This window comes from Perissodus microlepis, chromosome 9 (genome assembly GCF_051167445.1).
Source record: "Perissodus microlepis isolate ML-2025 ecotype Zambia chromosome 9, ASM5116744v1, whole genome shotgun sequence".
Lineage (NCBI taxonomy): Eukaryota > Metazoa > Chordata > Actinopteri > Cichliformes > Cichlidae > Perissodus > Perissodus microlepis.
In genome coordinates this window covers 17,892,462-17,911,766 of record NC_140469.1, presented here as the reverse complement: position 1 = coordinate 17,911,766, position 19,305 = coordinate 17,892,462, and positions in this window count along the sequence as shown.

Here is a 19,305-nt window from a genome sequence, read left to right as displayed (position 1 = left end):
AAGTAAATAAAAAAAATGATAACAACCTATAACAATGAGACACTTCAATGGAATGACTCTATTTCCATAAGCTAAAGAGAAGAAACATAAAAATTTTGGTGGGAAGCTCAAACATCATTTACTGGTTTCAAAAACAAGACTGAGGAAAGTCCCTGGGTTTTAATAACATTACAAAGCTTCCTCTCAGCTGGCTCTGTGGTCAGTTTGGTTTAAAAAAACAAAAAACAAAATCTGTCAATGATAGTGTATCAGTGTCATTATTTACTATTAGTATTAGTGGTATTCACACAATATTACAGTGTGGACTTGTTCATCGAAAAAGTGGTGTATTGGTGGGTTACCTTTGGTCTAGACTGGACTGTTGTCCTGATTGCTGATTGTCAAGACATTTGTGCACATTCAAGACCTCCTTTGAGCATGAAATAAAAGGTCTGATCACAAAGTTACAATATGTTTCTAAAAATTAAAAAGAAAAAAAACCCTAATATTAATTTTGACTAAAAAATAGAAGCCCCACTGTAAGCACCGCAGAGCTGTCCACAGAGACGACCTCCAAGGGGTGTTCAGCCAAATTTAAGTCATGTATGGTGTTTGATTGTTTTATGGGTGTGTTGCAGAACTTTATGACCTCCTTTCTTCACATCGCAGCATCTCTTAGAAAGACATCTTGTAAGTAAGGTGCAAAGACTAACTGTTACACAAGTTACACTACAAATTACTGCACATTACCACTTCACACGTGTAAAGTAATCTCAAGGCCAGCGAGATCCTTTCACTGTGATCATGTCTGAATAAGGCACAGATAGTGGAGTGCTGCTAACTGCTCACTCTAGAGCAAAACTATGATAGCAGCCTCTTTGCGACTAGGATAAATTGGTGGTTGCCTGGTGAATTGGTACATTGATACTTGGCTCTCTTCCACAGCACGTCTTTTGTCCTGTCTTCATCCACTCAACCCCAAACGGTCATGGCAGATTGCCACTCCCTGAACCTGAGGTTCCTCAGATCTGTCTGAGGTTTCTTCCTGTTAAAAGGCAGTTTTTCCTTCCCACTGTTGCCAAAGTGCTTGCTCATATGGGGTCATATGATTGTTGGGTTTTTCTCTGTATGCATTATTGTAGGGTCTACCTAACAATATAAAGCGCCTTGAGGCGACTGTTGTTGTGATTTGGCGCTGTATAAATAAAATTGAATTTAATTGAATTTAATGCAAACTTTTTGCAAGCTCAACCTCTGGGCGACCACTTTTGATTACAAGGTGATTAAACAGGTTGTCTGGTGGGAGGCAACCTGTCTCCAACCAGTTGTGGTCTGACTCGGACTGACTGCAATTGCTCTCAGTTAGGTTGGTGAAGGTTTGCAAATAACTGCAGACTAAATGCAGGGTGCACCGATAACTGCACCTCATCTCCGGCTTGTCTCTTTGCATTAGATAACAACTCAGCTGATTGCCAACTGGTTATGTTCTTATATAAAAGCAAGGTTGATAGGTGCCTATATCACTTTGTAATTAAGCACAATGTCATTACTATTTGACACCACTATTCGTGGTACCCAACTTCAAAGCAACCATTTCAAAAGCAACAAGTGAGTCCACAACATCCAAGTGGAGTATGGAGTAGGAAGTCTATACACAACATGATTTAGTTTTATCATCTGATTTAAAAAAAAAAAAAAAAAAAAAAAACATTTTAAAAGGGAGACATTTTCAATTGTGCAAAAATAAAAAATACAAACTGAAGTTTTAATTTTAAGAAAAAACATATTTCAATCTGGAAAGGTTACAGTATGCTTTTTTTATTTTTTGTCACCGGACATAATGAAGATTTTGACTTTTTTCCCAGAGAATATTTCTTGCAACCAGTAGAGTGAGCAGAAAGAGAAAATATTTCTTCCTTAATCTTAAGCCTGTTATTCCAAGACCCCTTCCCTTTGGCAAAGAAGACACACTAGATGTCTTTCCCAATGTTATCCTCTCAATCTTCCCCCAGTTATTACTGGCATTAGTCTGGCTATTTCAGCTGCAATATCAAAGCCACTCAACAGACTCATCAGAACACAATGTCCAATGGAAATGCATGAAGGAAAAACACCAAATCTGTAACAGATTCAGCACAGGCGGCCCGGCAAAGCGCTTTAAAAAGCTCAATTACATCATGTTGATCTAACAACTGATGAGTCCTGGCTTTCTAACAACCCAGACCTGAGACTCCTTCTTGACAAAGTGTGTGTCACTGGCACATAATTGCAAGGTTTACATCACCCACACACATGCACAAGCAAGAACGTCTGCTTCAGGAGGTGATTCTTACAAATGGAATGCACGACGTCAGTGTGTAAACTGAGGGTAAAAACCATAGACAGGAAAATACGAGACCAAGCCCTTAAAATTAGCGAGAAGTTAACATGACAAGGAGGGCGGTGTTTTCCAGCGCACACTCCCACGGTAATGTTTTTTTAAACAATCTTGCTGATGCCGGGGAATTTTCAAAGAAGTCAGAAACCGAGGAGAAGGAAAAGGGATCCGTTTTGTTTTTCCCACTGCCTGCTACCTGGTAACTTGGAGGACATCCAGGGAAAGGAAGCCAGCAATGCGGGAGGCAACACCTCGTCAACAACCACTGACGTCCTGATCTATATCGTCTGACATCAGCAGCGAGGCTGTAGGCAATCAGGATTATAGATCAAATGTCTAAGCAGTGAAACCATACAAACAGCATCAATTATGTGTCTGTGTATGGTGAAGACTGTTTGTGCTCACTGCTCCTCACTTTAGATTCCAAAATATGTCAGAATCAGTGAAAAGATTTAGTAACGTTTTATTAAAACAAAAGCTCAGTATCCTCAATCCTTTTATGATCCTGGAGGACTTTTTATAAAGTAAATCACAAGCAAAACGTGATTTCATCACTTTTCTTTTGTTTGTTTACACACAAGAAAATGACACTTTATTAAAATGTAAATGAACTATCTACCTTTGCCATCTTAAATCCACATGTGCCAACATGATAGGAATTTCATCTTGGCAAGTTTCTAAAAAATACAAGCGCACACATGAAAAACAGTCATTTGGTGTACAGTTGTGGTAGAAAGTTTACATAGACTCACCGTGGTCATGAATGCATTGGTAAATTTGGGCTTTTCGTGATTTCTTTCTTTACAGCACACATCTTTAATGACTTAAAAAAATTGGGTGCACAACTTAGAAAACATTTAGGATTTTCTTTAGTCAATGCAGGATTACACAGAGACTCAAAAGTGTACATACTGGGTCAAAGGTATGCCTATACCCCCACAAATTTGGGGATAAATACCTTAAAAAGTTGTACCTTGATCAGACACTTTTGGTAGCCATCAAACAAGCTTTGGGCATAATTCTGGATGGATATTTGACCAGTTTTCATAGCAATGAAAAGACAGTTAGTAGAGCTCATGAAAATTAGTTATTTTCCTCACAAAGAACCAGCTTTTAAGCATAATCCACAAATATTTTCTTTATATGGTTTAATAGGGCTAAAGTCTGGGCTCCACAAGCTTTAGGGAACCCTTTTTAAACAACTGCAGATTCCAGGATTGTACATAAATTCAGGTTATTCTGATGTGTCACAGCTTTGCTGACTGTCACACTCAGATGATGTTCAGGAACAACCCAGGCACCAACAAGACTCAAGCCTGCCATAAACTGGAAACGAATAGAACACCAGCATCACTGTCCATGGTGAAGCAATGTTGACACTTTCAAGGTTCACTGGAATTTGCAGCTGCCCACATGGACAAGCCAAGTGCCTTTCAGAGACAAACTTTGAGCTATTTTGACCACAATGACAAGAGGTTTGATTGGAGGCGAAAAGGTGAGGCTTTTAAACAAGTATTAACGGGGTGTATGTATATATTTTAGCCTGTATGAATGCTTTTGAAAATTCAAATTCATTTCAAACTTGTGCACCCAATTCTTGTCTTTTAAAGTCATTCTAGATGTGTGATGTACAGCATTCAAAGAAATCCTTAAAAGCCTCAAATTACTATGACATGCATGGCCATGATAAGTATATGAAAACTTTTAACCACAACTGTATGATGAGTAAATTTGCATACCTTTATTTTAAGGGGTTGAAATTTCAACTTTCCCAAGCAAGGAGGCCACAGACAGCTGCGCACAAGCTATAAAAAAAAAAAAGGATAAAAACTTATCTTATTCCACGCATCACACATACTGTGAGGCTTGATATATATATATATATTTTTTTTTTAAATGTGAGACTCGTATGATACCAGTTTTTAATTTGATATTTGTCCTGCAAAACATTTTTGTAAAAATATCATTATTTCTATAAGAAATTTAAAGAACGTGTCCACGCTTCACATTATCCTTATTTTCCGACACATAGCACAAAGTCAGTAGCTTTTTCGTGAGCAGCCCCCTTTGTAAAAGCAGCGACTATTCTCTCCACCCAATGAGCAGTAAGCTGCAGTTTTCCTATTCTAAGAACAGGATTAATTGTTTACATTGCAAAGAAAAGCAAAGCTGGGAGTGAGTAGTGCTGCGGGGGGAAAAAATCCCTGTATCTATAAATCATAGTAGCCAATTTTGCTCCTGCGCTCCCCACATTTACTCGTGTGATATAACATCCAGCACGCTCTACTGTAAATGCCCTCAAATGAGGTTTTGTGTAGGTCTTCAAGTGCCTTAACAGCGAGGGAAGATGACACAACCTGCCATTTTATATGTAAATACGACATTGGAAGCGCTCTCAATTGCAAATGGGAATGTCTTGGCTCGCTCGCAGCCACATTGTGCAATGAAAACAGACAGCCTTGCTCCATTATATCCTTTGCCAACACCCTGACAGTGTGGCAATAACATAGTGTGACATTTAAGAAAAGTCGTAGGGACTACCTTTATGATAGCAGCCGGTGATTATTGAAGTGTTAGTGCGGCAATTTATGCAGAGGGCACATCCATCCATCTGCAGAACTACTACGTGTTAAACAATTTCCTTGTGATGAGATTTCTCCCCAGTCATTATGCACACCGACACAGTGCACCCTGTTTCCTTTGATGCCTTTCTATTCACACAGATCAAAGTGAGAAGGGCCCTGAACATTCATGCATTACAGGGGGCAAACAAGCTTATCTACAGACTAAACGAATGCATCGCCAGGTTATTTATTTTAATGAACTCTTCAGTACCATTACCTTTCACCTGCTTTCAATATCGCACTCGATCAAAAGAGGTTATGATCTACTGAGCTGCCGCACTCACGATTCACCCTTTCAAGTCAACTGACTTGAAAATTCTGAGGTTTTGGCTGAAACACGACACAAAGCCAACAAAAGAAGCAGAGCAGAGCACGGCGAGGTGTTAATCTTTTCTCTACGCTATCTGTGTCGGGGTCTTATCTCTCTGCCAGTCATGACAGCTGATTGCACCTGCAGAGGAAAAGCAGTCTGTTAAAGACCACAGGAAAGACGTGCCTCAAACGGTGAGTCGGCAGCTTGCAGGCAGGTGCTCTGGGAGTCCAAAGGACACAGGCAGCCAAAGGTTACTGAACCACACAGCTTAAATTACATAATCAAAGTTGGTTTAATACTGCTAGCAGTGACGTTTTTGCACTAGTGTTACAGATTCACACACAATCCCAGGTTACACCTGTGTTTAAGCAGACGTAAGCACAGCCACGTTCCTTCACACAGCTGCACTTCTGAGCTCTCACTTGGCATTGCAGTGGCAGGGCTGGTAATTTTGGGTGTTCCCGTTTTCCCTTCCATGTCTCCATATAGTGTCTTACACTTGCGCGACATTCCTCGCTGAGGTTACGTCCTTTTTCAGTGCTGTTTGGGACATTTTAAGAATTTTTATTATTCTGCTTTTTCGACAGCAGGGAGTCATAAAAAGCAATGCATGAATCATTAAAGGGTCGATTCACAGAAACAAAAAGAGCACATATTTTTCTTCTGATCCATAAAAAAACCCAAGTTGCATCTTACCAGGTAACGTTGGCTCGACATGCTGAAGTTTAAAGAGCACTCAATGACATTCACGTGGTGCAAAATATTTCAGACTTACTGTTACCTCCTCAGTGTTGCTTCTTTGCAAAGAAGGTCAACCTAAAGATGGGAAATTTTAACTTGAGATCAAGTTTCATTTAGAGTGTTCAATACATGTCTGTGATAATGCGAGTTACTCAAAAGGCAGTTTCAAAATTAAGAAACTTCTTCCACTGTTAAACAGAAATAAGATGTCAAGCCCCGGCTCAACTTCAGCTTTTTCAAAAAGGGGCCTCAAAAGGCAGGAACTTCTGCATACAATAAATGTCTACTGTTGTTAAGACACACTTCCGGACTTTCTTAGTCTTTTACAGTTTTCACATTCTTAGCAGAGCAGATGTGGTCGTTTGTCTGTTTGGCAAAGACGTGTTTGTTCAGCTTCTCATCTGATGCCAGTGGCTGCAAGCCCCTCGAGGAGAGTAAACAAACACATTTTGAAAAAAATGTATATAGTGGGGCCTGAAATTCCTAACACCCTTCATGCTTTTCATATCTGAAAGGGACAATTTTTCATTGTTTAAAAGAGTCTTTACACTCATTGGCACTCCTGACCATCCTCCCTTTGTCTTTCTGGCTCTGCAGGCTTTTGGCGCCAAGCGCACAGTGCGAGGGCAAGAGGAGCCCCACTTGGCACACGGGAAGGACGATTCCCTAGCAGCCTGTCGACTTCACTCCCTAATGCTTTTCCGCCTGCCCCACTGACTGAGTTTTTAATAAATGATGAGATGTGGTATAAATAAACCACAAGGCAGTGCAACTGCCAAAAGGCAAAGAGAGATACCAAGGTAACACACAAGAGGTGATAAATAAGTCAACAAAGACTCATTTGCACTACTTGGTTTCTATCACTGTAATTGCAGTAATACATAAAATGATATGTGAAAGGTAGCAAGCACCGTATGTCGCTGCCTATGCATAAATTCCTTTTGGAACAAAAGCAACCAAGTTGTGCATCACTTTTATAGGATCGCTAAATATAACTCTAATGGGAACAGCTTTAGCTTCTTGATATTTATATGGTTTCACAGAATTCTGCTGAATAGCAATTTCAGCTACTCTCAGTGGCTTTATTATTTTTTTCCCCCTTTATTCCATTTTAATGAGATTTCATCACAATAATACAAAGCTTGAGTACGGTATTATTTCAAGGTAAGAGAAAAACCTGATAAAAAAAATGACTGAAAATAATGTATTAACGATTAAAAGTTTAATTGGATATGAATAAATATGAGACTTTGGACTCTGTTTGGTAACAAAGTGAATGAAACAACAACCATATAACAAACCATGTCTACCGACTAGTCGCAACATTTAAGCCACTGAAAGGTGAGGTGAGTAACACCGATCGTCTTGTTGGGAAGCAGAGTTCTGGGAAAGTCTTGAGTCGTGAAATTCACGTGGATTTCACTTTGACACACACCTCTCTCACCAAAAAAACAAACAAACAAACAAAAAAAATGCTGATCAAAAATCTCCAGAACACAATCACATCTTGCATCTGTGGGATGTATCAAAACAAGATAGATCCAAGGACCCCACAACCCACCAGACCCAGAGGATCCCCTGCTGACAACACAGTGGGAGAATCATCACAATAAATAACCTAAATAAGCTCCTATTTTCCTTTCTTTAACATTTACTATAGTGTAAAATATAGACACGCAAACCATGCCATGATGACAAAATGGTTAATTTAAAAAAAAGAAGCGACTCACAAGAGACTTTTTTCAGATGTTCATTCAAATTATTCATGCATATAAAAGAACAACAATGCTCTTTATAGTTAACCACCATCAGCTTTAGTCAAAATGATTGCCTTACCTAACAGCTGAAAAGTATATTTTTCAACTGGCAGATGAGGAGAAATTGTAACAACAGTGTTGAACTCTGAGAAAACAGCAGTATTTTGCAACAGAACAGCCAATATACCAACTCTGTCACTGCCACTTTTGCTCCACTTCTGCTCTGCACATAAAGACAAACCTTGTCCTAGATTCTGCAAGAGCTCAAGCTGGTACAGAGTGGACTTTAAAAGTAGGTGAATTTATTCTAGACTGTCACTTTTTCACAGGACAGTGAACCAGACAGAAGTTAATACTACAAACCCGAGGCTGCCATTATGTGATCCAGTTTGCACAATTTGCATGAGACTCAAACGCCACCAATTTATCAAGCAAAACAAATCTCTTCTTTCATTTCCAGCAGCCACATTTCTGTGGATTTTAAGGGTGTTTTTTCAGGGGGTAAACAAATTAAAATCTACTTTCCGTGAATTCCGTTTGTTGAGTATTGCATGTAACAAATTTCCAGGAAAAAACAATATGCATAGATTTTGAAAAGGCAGACAAAGCCAAAGACAGAGATGAATCGAGATGGAGTTAGGAATGGCTGTAAGGTTGTAAATTACATAGCATATCATGATCCAGCATTAGTCAATGGAGCTGGTATGATGAAAAGAATGATGAAAGGCAGGGGTGAAAAGCTGAAATGTGGAGGGGGGGCTGTTCAAAATGTCCTCCATTTCATCAAAGTGATTATTGGGGGTACTTAGCAGCTTTCATATTAAAATGATTAAAGTCTCTTTGAAAAACTAAGAGCTGGTGTGGCTGTAGTCGGTGGGAGGCCTGGAATAAAAGGCTCTTGTGGCAAGAGAAGAATGAGGCTTAAATACCTTACAGGGAGCGGGCAACGTGGCGGGTCTTAGTCTCCCGGTGCTGCTTCTGCTCTCTTTCAGGTAGCTAGTGTTTCTGTAATGACGACAATGAAACATCACAAAAGGCATACTCGAGCGTGCCGTTATTTGCTTCAAATTGATGTTTGCCTGAGGCTCAGACACACGCTTTAGCAGTGTGCGATGTACAGAAAGCAAACAGGTGATGGTTGTTTGTTCTGGCCCGCTCCCCTCACGTCGTCAGGAGCATGTGCAGCTCACTTTATCTCTGACTGGAAACAGTTCTTCACCTTACATGGCTGAACCTTTACAAGCCCATGAAATAAATGAGCCATCACTACTTTCTGCATCAGTGTCAGACATTTGAGGACAAACTGCCTATACTTTTAAAAAAAGGAAAAAAAAGTAGTCGGCTACATTATAAATTGTTAGACTTGCTTTGCAGTAATTCCAACAGGGGTGCAAATATTGATCAATTGATTAGCGTTTGAATGTGACTTTGCTCGGTTGAATGATAATGGTTGAATAGATGCCGAGAGAGGCACTGGCACAAAAATGAAAGGAAAAAAAATGTTTTGTCTGGATTAAAGACCTGTGCAAATTCATTGATTGAAGTGGACAGGAAAGCGGTCATGTCCTCTACAGGGGACAGTCTAGTTTGCACTTAAAACTGAGGCTGGACAAGAGAGAGAAAAAAGGTCAGACTCTTTCCCAGTACAGCTGTTAAAAGATCATGCTGCCTTAAAGATCAAACCAAGTGCTGAGCTCACTCCAGAAAACATGACAGAATATTCTTTGCTAACAAGAGAAAGATTAGAGGGACAACTACAAACAGGCAGAACTAGTTCATTTTAAGATAAGGTGTGGAGTTTTACGTGGGTGTAATTTAAACACCTAAAGCCAACTCCCAGCTCGTGCTGGTGGGCAGCCAAAAATCTTGAACTTTACTGTTTAATATCAGTTTGATCCATTCATTCATATATTAAATATGAATTAAACGATGTGATATTTTTTCTCCTGTTGAAATAGCTTCATATGACTCCTGTTTATAAGTTCCTTATTACATCCCCAATGCCTTAATCACCTTTAATGCAGCATTTCAAATTGCCACGTGCAAAACACAAATGTCATCAAGCGTTCACATTTCAGGTCTGCTGTAGCTATCCACTGAAGGTGGAAAATCTTTAAAAATAACTTGCTCAATTTGTGTAATTGTTTCATAATCTAAGTTGTGACAGGAAAAAGACATTATCTGTGCTTCCGTACTTTAGAGTTTGCAGTGGTTATGCCAGTTTTTGTTCAGGGTTGGGTTAGAAAAGGTCACTGGCAGGAAAGAAATAAAAACCTGTCACTACTGGTTAAAGCTCACCAACGTTTGTGAGGATGAATCATCCCATCCCAGCCCTGACATCGATACTGTCTCATGCAGCAATTCTGCAACTTCACTAACAATTTCCAAAGTGAAAGCTTAGTTACCAAGCACCACCACAGACCCTATTGTCAAAGGGTAGATTATACATTTTCCACCCAGCTGACAGATCGCTGGAAGCGGGGCTGTGGCTGCCCTAAGATGAGGAGCAATACGCAGCGTGTTATATAGCCCTGGGAACCAGAGGGCTGTGCCTCATCCTCACTTCATACAGACACTCACATACACCCTCCCAAGGGAGAAAGAGACAGTCAATCACTGATAGCAACTAGGGCATCTTATCCCCAGCTCACCCTTGCTGCTTGGACGTTGGCTCATCTGGCTTTGGATCACAGGACTGGAAACATGGGAGGGGTCCTGTCCCCAAATCACACTGACTGAAGGTAACACTGGGGCACAGAAAGAAAGATTTTCTCTATCTCTGACATGCTTTGAGCCACTAAAGAGCTGTTGACTTCATTATAATTCCCTAATCTTGTCATCTAAAAGCTAATTATTTAATTTGTCTTATCCTCTTTTTCTCCTGTATTTAATAAGAAGAAGAAGAAGAAGAAAAAGACGTTTTTAATGTGTAATGGCACTACGATTTAATCCTCAATTTAACCCCGGAACCCTTTCCTTTATAACATGACCCATGCTACGCTGCTCCCCAAATCTCATCAATAAATCAGACTTTCGCTTCAGAATTTCAAGATGAATCTGAGACAGAAATGAATTTCCAGCTAAAATAGGGCCGTGCACGCCTCCACCAGAAATCAATTCATTTTCTTCGTTCAGTGGGATGGCAGAGAAAGAAATAAGAGGGGAAAAAAAACTCTTAACATCTCATCTCTGCTGCTTTTCCACAGAGAGCCTCGGCATTGTCTAGAGACAGTGTAGAGATCTTCTACCAAGGCTTATTAATTCTCTACTCTCATCTCCCCGAGCTGGCTATCATTACAGCCCTATATATAGAGCCGCACAGGGAATAGTGAGGGATGCACACACACATTAACATTAATGACTTTAGGCTCTGCTCATGAGCTTTGTGTGCTCACAGACACACTCACACATGAAACTGTGAGAAAAGAAAGAAAGACAGAACCGGCTGCTCAAATGCCATGAAATAAACATTGTTTACAAACATGAGAAAGAATGGTTTCCTTTTCACAACCACGTCAACTTCATACTGATGTCGCTTTTTTTTCTCTCTTAATTTTATTTCACCAGTGAATGTGCATCAGATTAGGCTGCAGGCAGGAGCACAGTTCAGGATCTTTAGGAGATTGGTCTACTGCTAGCTCCTACTGAGTTTGCTAATGAACAATCATCACTGACTCCCCCAGCGGCTGTTGTAAAGGACCAGCGCATGGCCATATTGTGAAAGCGGGATTACATCGCGTTGGCCCTTCCTTAGTAATTCTATCCCGATCTCAGCAGGAGTCTACACAGCCCATTTCATTTTCCACATTGTGTTAATCAGGATCTAATGTCCAATATTACAGCTGCACACTCTGGGTTGTCTGCACAGATCTCAGCGCAGCTTTTTGAGCAAAATCCTGCAGGATACACGTGAAGCAGAGAGAGAGAGAGAGAGAGAGAGGGAGAGAGCCAGTGCCGAGGCTACTTTAAGTCCTTCCTCCCCTGCAGCACCCCCAGCTGCTCCTCCTCGGGCCCCATCCTGGGTGGCTCAGTAGTGGGTTAGCAGATGGTGTATTCGGGGGGTGGAGGGTGGGGGGAGAAGCATGCATGCACACATACTCCTGTCCCCCTGCCTGAGCCTTGGGGGTGTTTGCGGCACGGCAGGGGCTTCCACCCAACAGCGGCAGAATGTGACCCCACTCTCTCACTCTCTCGCACTGCCCTTAGGCCTGAACATGGTCATCCACGCATAAACCAAAGATAAGACCAATGCCTTTCTCGTCCTCAGCACTCTCACACACACATGCAGACAAACATGCAACTCCCCCCTCCCCGTATACACAAACACAAGGGCAGCAAGAATGGGTCAATCCGCATCCTACATCCATTAAGTGTCTTGCGCACGCATGTTGTTCACATGTTACAGAGGGATGAATGATTTATTCAGGGGGGCTTTTCAATTGTCAGAGATGGATGGCACCAATAGGGCTTTTGTCCTTGTTAATGAATCAGGTGATTTGCCACTTTAAACAAATGTATCCACAAGCACAAGCACACCCGCAGGAAGCAGGGACCTCCTCTGTTTAGAAGCCGCCCTAACAATTAAAAAAAAAAAAAACGAAGGGAGAAAATAGGTGGAAAAAAAGGAAACTGTTAAGCAGGCTAGACTCGAAGCACACTGCAGCGTTATATACCTTAAGCCCTGTGGCTGCTCCCCTTCAGTCTCTTTGATATCTTTATGCAAATATGAGGCAGGCGGTTTGAGAGTATGCAGGATTAAAGGCTCACTCTGAAGGCAGTGAAACACAGCAGCAGAGGACAGTGGGTCAAGGCCCTGAGCATCAGCTGCCCGTCTCCAGATGGGAATGCAAGGGAAAAACTGTGAGTAGCCTGACACCTGGATACAAACAATGTCCTCATGTTTTACATATATTTACTTAAAAAATATTATCTGTCTATTATAACTGCTATCTCTGTTATCCTAAAGCTATCCACTCAGCATATACGTCCCCCTCTGGAATTACAAATTTGCCTGGAAGCGTTATACGTATTTAAATAAGCACACATTCAGATTATTTATCTATGGGAATACTAAAAAAATACACAATGGTACACAATTAATGAGGAGATAAACTACCAATTAATCAAAATGAACAAAGGGGGAGGGAAGTGGTGCATCATTTGAGGAGTAATATGATTTAAGCATGGCAGGTTATGATTTAATCTCTATTATTCTACAGTGACTGCTGCATATTAGACAGAGGGATATGAGTGCTCTGAAAGAGGCTGAGCTTGTGCTTTCCTGGAGGCATGCTGCATGCTCTCGTGTCAGTCTTGCTCACTGCCGGCAATGACCAAATCCATCATGACATGTGGACAACAAAGAGCTACAAGAATGCCCGCTTTAGCGTGCACACGCGCCACACGGCGTCTTAGAAGGCTGCGCACAGTGCACTATCTCCCCAGAACACAAGCCTATCCCCATGCACGGGGAGCATTACATGTCACAGAACACAGTGAAATCTTTAAGCACCATATCCAAACGAAAAAGCCCCATCAAATAGCTCTACTCGACATGAAATACCGAAGAGCGGCTGATGGTGCCAGAGCGGAACTAGTCGGCGCAGGGAATTTTCCAGATAACGCTTTCTGGTATAAAATTGGGAGAGTCCAGTCATCAGTATGCTCCAGGCAATTCTTTAAATTAGCACGAGATTAGGGAGTGCATGGTGATTAAGCTCATTTGGAGTATTGAGGATCCGTCTGGGCATTGGCAAAAGCCACACTTTAATTAATCTGGTAATGGATGAGAAAAATAAGCACTCCAACGCACATATCAGCATTTTGCTGAACAGGAGGAAGTAGAGAAAGAAGAGGGGGTTACAGAGGAGTGGTGTGGGGTGTAAGGGAGGGTGCCTTTTTTAAAGGCAGACACAGAGTGAAATGGAGCATGTTGCCTACAGGGAAATTAGAACTGAGCATAGCCTAAAGAATGCACCATTGTATCTATGCTATAATAAATAAAAAGGACATGAAGTGAAGTTTTTTTTGTAGTTTGTTTGTTTTGCATTTCATCATTCTCTTGTCTTTGTCTGAGAGTTTTCCCTGGAAACAAGGGATGCGTGAGGATTTACGATTATGCAGAGAAGGGTAACAGCACCACGGAAACAGTGATTGTTCAACTATAAAATAAACAGTTTTTGTTCTTTCACCATGATTGACCCCGAGGCACAGATATAAGCTCATGCATTACAGTTGCGGATTCAATTGCTCATTTAACCCTGCGACAACTAGTTTGAAGCTGCTACATATTGGTGACAAGCGCTCGTTGAGTCTCGTACTCTAAATGACTTGACAAAATAGCTGTGTGTGCATAAGTATGCGCCGCAGCAGACTGCAACAAAAGCAACATTTAGTCACACAGTCCCTGAACCAAGCTGGTGCTTGTTAAATAATTGAACCCTGGGAAAAGAGTCCTGGAAGAGGTTAAGAGAGGCTGAGTTACACAGGAGCCATAGCGTTCGTGCATGGTGGTCGGGAGTCTGCCAGCATGAGGGCTTCTCAACCAGGATTGCCTCAGGAGTGGACTTCTTCGCCTAATTAGGCTTACGCCCCTTTAACATTTAATAACGGCCAGCTGGATATTCAGTTGAATACTTAATCAAAGTCGATACTGAGGGATTTCACTAAGATTATCAGGATTAGGAGACAAAAGAGTGTCCCTTCCTGTTTGAAATTCCCCCACATATTTTACAGATATGTGCATGACAAATATAGACAGCACCCCCACCCACACCACCACCGTTAGCTGATGGAAAGAGAAATACAAACTACAGTCATCTTTTTCAATATTCCTTTATTATACTATAGGTTCTCCGACATCAGTGAACAACAGATGCATGCACTGCCTCATGCAGCCAGCCGAATCTGTGCCAGTGCCTATCACTCTAATACACAGAGAGCTGTGGACAGTATAATAAGCAGCAAATGAGAAATCTTCTGAAAAAGCCTGTGCTAAAAAGCCTAATCACATATGGGGAGGTCAGTGGACCATCTGCTACCTGATTGTTATCCTGGACAGCTCTCACCGTACCTGAACATCAGCGTACTGAAGACATCCCCCTATGCACTAATACATAAATAAACCCACTCTGAAAACAGGAAAAATAAAAGGCGGATGGAGATGTAACACTGCTCAGAATTTTAAAGAATACAACCAAATATAAACCACGAAGCACTAGTAAATATAAATGCAACAAGAATATACTAGCTAACACTGTTTGTGTACATGACAACTTTGCATGTAGGGAGTCTTTATTTCGGCTCTGTGTAAATTAAGTCACTGTCTATTTACCACCTCTGACATCCCCCTCTGCACATACAGCCCTTGTCAGCTTTGCTCTGAACCAGCTACATTGCATGGAAAACAGATAATGCTAGTATGGCCTACTTATTTTCCACTGCCTTTCTCTGTGTGTGTAATAAGTTGTGATGGCATGTCCTCTTAAGGAAATGCAACTCTGATTGTGAGGAGGCCATGTAGAGGAAGGGTCAAAGTGAGAGGAGGACAGATACAACTCCCACTACAGATGCAGAGTAACTGAGGCAGATTAGCTGACTGCACAGGTGCTATACAGTTTATACTAAGATATTACACATTTCATATATCTGGTTGTATGATGTTTTTTTGGGGGGCAATGCTACAAAAACCCAAATGTTTACATCAGTGTAATATAGTATTTTGAATTGGTCAGTAATGCACAAAAACCCAAAATACATCATGATAGAAAATTACACATATATTGAATTAAGATTTTTGCAATCACTATAAAATATTTGGAATTTTTATTATTTAGGAAAGCAAGTGCATAGACTCTATTAAAAATTAAATTGCACTGCTAAGCTTTCAAAACAAGAGGGAAAAAATTCTCTTGAAAACAAAAAGCTGAATTCACAAGAAAAAAAATCGCTCTTGCTCAGTTGAGTAGCCTTTACCCAGAAGAGCTGCTTCTCCAGCCTTACTTGGTATGGTATGGCAAGTAGCATATAATGGCTAATATTAGCTAAAATTACTCGGGTTTCACTAGATATTTGCAGTATGTGTGACCGTACTGAGACAAAATTGGTAAATTACCAGTCATGTCTGCTTAGTGTTAGAACACAGGGTGTTATTTAACATCATCCTGTAGCAACCGTGCTGTAGCAAAGTTGCATAGCCTCACTTTGTTGACCAGTGGCTATTTTGACCACAAGTGGCATTTATAGAACAATGCTGGAGGACAACACATGGTATGAAATCACTTCTGTTATGTGCCTTAGAAACATTAGTGACATCATAAAATAAAAGTTAGCTAGCATTAGCCATCATTAGTGGTCATAGTCAAAGAAACCTGCAATGATGGAGCTGGGTTAATCCCTGCTCTGACATCCAGGGTGTGTGGAAGTGAGTATTCACCAGGTTTAACACAGATTCAGCAAAGCTTGCCTCATAAAATATCTGTCTGTTTGGCATTACCAGGAGCAACCAAATTTGGCACATAAGTACATCTCTGGCCTGTGAAGGTTCTTATCTATATCGCCATCATGTTGCCTAGCAACCACCTACCAACGGGTTTAAAGGTAAATGTTTGTAGCATTTATGATCATGACGCCTTATAAAAGCATTGTATCATTTTAATTTTGTGACAATGACATCTCATGTATCTTTGCAAAACTTTCATTATGGGTGATATTTTATGACATGATCGTGCTGCCTAGCAACAACCCACCGACAGGCTTAAATTCCCCATCTGTGGTGTTTATGCACATACAGCGCCTTATGAAAGCTTCGTATGATTTGAATTTCACTTACTAACATATCATTTAAATCCACAAACTTATGGCATCATCATGTTGCCTAGCTACCACCCAAAAACAAATTAAAACCAACATACAGTAGCATTTGCTTGTACTAGTAGTTTGCAATTAATAGGAAAGAGATAACTGGTGGGAAACAGAATCGGAGACCGGTGAGCAGAGTCAGTGGGTACCTAGAGAGGACTGTCCAAAAGTGACGTGAGGATAGTAGCAAAAAACAGAGTAAACACACAGAAACACAAGCAGAAGAGAGCAAAGTACCTCGAGGCCAAGCCATCTTGGTGACAATCAAAGATGTTGTTCTTCCCTGTGCTGCTTTTTATAATCATTTATACTGCATTTTATTGTAGCTGAATTCACTAAACACAGTACTTCTCATTTACATAATTTCCTTTTCCGCTTGTTGGATGTCCAAAGAGGCTACTAAAAGCATCACTATGTCAACCAACAATCATCACTAAAGTTCGTGATGATTTAAATGAACAAAAACTGTCTGGTATTAAAATACGTGGTACACAGATATTACAAGTGATATAAGAGACACAAAAATCTAATTCCAGTACAACCAAAAGGCATCCAAAAGAGCTGCAAATGTGTAGAGCAAAATGGCAGGAAAATGGCTTTGAACTATATAAAAATGTAGCTGCTGCTGCACAGATGTTCCCAACACTGTTCCAGGGGACAATGAAACGGCAGCAGAACTGCAAGTGAGCTGGACCTCTGCCAGAGAGGCTATGCAAGCAGACGGTGTGGCCATATGAAGAAAAGCTGCGAAAGCAAAAACACTGATTGCAATGAATTGAGCAACAGTTTGTTTTAATGCTCAAAAGCTATTGATTTTTAAGAGAAAGGGTGTGTAAGTCTTTTCAAATCTGTATTGCGGCTTTAAAGTGACAGTAAAAGAAAAAGAAAGTCAGTTGTTATTAATGTCATCTGTAAGTTCATAAGAGAAAGTAAGTTGGGTCTGAGCTGCTTTGTGGGTCACCTCAGCAAATGATCTGCGTTAAGACAATCAAATGGCTCTGGATAAGACAGCCACTCTCCACATACAGGATTAGGTCTATTGACCCACACTGCCTGGGCCACTTACATAAACACAACATAACAAGCCTGTTGTGTAAAAGTAGCGCACATCCTGTAACCTACATTTCTGTGGATCTGAGCTGTCTCCTTCCTATCATATGACCCTGAACTTTAAGCTGGATTTCGACCTTGTGGAGAAGATGCATGTCTTATAGAAGAACTACTGAATGCTATCCCTCGCCTGCTGAGCACAAGGCATCTTAATTCAGGATGTGGATCTCAGTCAGCAGGTGAATGCTCCTAATCAGCCATCCATATGTCCTCCTATCTACCGGCTGATTAAGGTTTCCTTTCTCACCTTCCCTGATTACTGTATAGTTTGATAAATCATTCCTCCTCTGAAAAATGCCAATGATATGCTAATCCAAACTGAATAAAAAAATGAAACAAGGTTGCTCCTTGTAAACCCAATCTCGCTATCTATTTTTATTTTTCAGAAATCTGTTGTCCTTGTCCTCCCACATGGCTCGTCTGTGTAGCCCAGTTGGTCACAGGAGAGTCTTTTTCAATGGACCTCAATCTCTTTTTGGGTCAAAGGAGCAATTCTGCCCTGTGATTGAGAGCAAGAAGAGAATCGGTTACCAGATCTCAGTCAACATCGGTGACATCACACAGGCTAGTGTCAATACACCTCCCACACATGCACATATCCAGTTTAAGAATTTGACTCATATGTTGCAAACATATTACCCCAGCTGTGACGACAGGCGCTGAATTTAGGTCGTGACCATTTACCTTGTTATTGTGTGATTTTATACGGCAGCAAGCGAATAAACTGCAGTGACGCCTTAATGCAGCTAAAGCCCCGGTGAAACCAGCCACCACGCGGGAAGAGTTCATCCCTTTTCAGCAGCTGATGAACATCTGTTCAGCATTAGTGGTTACTGGTTTGTGGTCCTCTGGGTACATCACAGGGCTCAGCTGATAATATTGAATCCTCAGGTGCAGAAAGCATCTCTTCAGAGAAAAACATCATAGATATAACAACAACCTTCCAGTTTTTTTTATTTTTTTAAGAATAGAAATAAACTAATAGATGCATTTAATGAAAAATCCAAACAAATAAAAAATGTATATAAAATGTATGTTTCTGGGTATGCTTTTACTGCACTGGCAGTATAATATTTGAGTTCATATTTCTGTCAGTTTTGACAAGAACCAACACCAACGGCTGAAATGCAGCCCAGTCCATGACGGAGCCCCCCACCGCGTTTTACAGATGGCTGTAGACACTCACTGTTGTATCTACTCCAGACCTCCTCGGTACATACTGACGACTATTTGAGTCAAAATTTTTAAATCGGGATTCATCACTCAGAGCTGTTGTCACTGGTTTTCAGTCCAGTTCTTGTGTAATTTGGCATACCTCAGCCTTTTCTTCTTGTTTCCTTCCCTCAAGAATGGCTTCTTGAAAACCACCCTTCCACTGAGACCATTTCTGATTATACTTCAGCAAATTTTCTGGCTTTCGTCCTATTTCTTAAGAACATGACTTAGAGATACTGTTCCACTGCTGTAGATAGTTTTTTGGCGAGCCACTTCTGCTTTTGTTGTCCAGTTTCCTCAAATTTTATAAAGCACACATTGTACAGTTTT